This window comes from Arachis hypogaea, chromosome 18 (assembly GCF_003086295.3).
Source record: "Arachis hypogaea cultivar Tifrunner chromosome 18, arahy.Tifrunner.gnm2.J5K5, whole genome shotgun sequence".
Taxonomy (NCBI): Eukaryota; Viridiplantae; Streptophyta; class Magnoliopsida; order Fabales; family Fabaceae; genus Arachis; species Arachis hypogaea.
The window spans coordinates 112,047,402-112,048,785 of record NC_092053.1 but is presented as its reverse complement, the minus strand read 5'-3'; positions in this window follow the sequence as shown (position 1 = coordinate 112,048,785).

Below are 1,384 nucleotides of genomic sequence, written 5' to 3'. Positions count from 1 at the left end.
CTGAAAAATAAAATAAAATAAGCAGAAGATAATAAAACTCAACCACCTCAGCCATCCTGATCCTAGTGGTCGTCTCCTTTGTGAAGATGATTCACCTCCCCTTGGCGCTATTGATAATAAGATAAACAGAGAGCTCACTTGACAATACCAAACTTAAAAGTTTGCTTGTCCCCAAGCAAAGAAAAACTGAAAACGGGGAGGGACATAAAAAGTACACGGATGAGTAAAAATAAAAATAACGCAAAAGAAGATAAGAGTGATAGAAGCGAAATATTTTTTTGTTTGGAATGAAGACTCTGGCGCTAAACGCCCAGGTACACGTTTAGTGCCGGCCAAATAGAAAACTTTCACCAAATTGTGCCATCTTGGGCGCTAAATGCTGCTCCTGGCGTTTAGCGCCGCCAGACAAACAGAAGCAATTCAACTTTTATGCCATTTTTGGCGCTGAACGCCCATACTAGCGTTTAGCGCCGGGGCACTGGAACTAACTCTTTTCCAGGGTGTTCTATTCTTCCTTCAGATTCCTCCTGTTCCTGTTTCAAACACTTTGTATGACCACAAACATAATTAAACCAAGGAAAACTATGAATAATAATAATAATAAATAAATGAAAATTAAAATGAACACAAAAGCAGAGGATACTAAGGATTGAGTTGCCTCCTAACAAACGCTTCTTTACCGTCATTAGCTTGACGGTCAGCTCCTTATCAAGGTGGGGATTGATCATAGTGCTTCAACTCCTCCCCCCTCACTGTGAATCTTTTCCCTGTGTCTCCATAAAGTAGCTGAATATGCTCAAGAGAGAGGATTTTATTCACAATATGAGGCAATACTGACTCTTTGCTAACACCATTTTCATCCTTGGTGAAAAATCTTCAGTGGAGATTTTCTTGTTTCTTCATCCCCTTGACATTTTTTTCTTGGGAACTTCCTCTTTGGTGGATGAGACACACCCAAAACCAAACTTAGGTTTGATATCAGGAGAAATTGTATTGATTCCCATTAAAGGAGGCTTGAGTTGTAAACCTTGTTGTGCATTACTAGGAGGTTCTTGAAGATTTGGAACAATAAGATCAGTCTGTATGCACTTCTCCTCTCTGCCTGATGAATGCATAGTTTTAAAGATAGGAAAGGCCAGTTGCTCATTATGCACTCTAAGCACTAATTCACCTTCTTCCATATCGACCAAAGCTCTACCAGTGGCTAAGAATGGTCTACCTAGGATTATAGAAGCATTTTCATCCTCCAATGTGTCAAGAATCACAAAATCTACTGGGAGGAAGAACTTTTCCACCTTGACCAAGATATTCCCCACTAGTCCATGTGCAGGTTTCAGAGATTTATCTACCATTTGCAATGCTATCCTTGTTGGTTGTGCCTCTT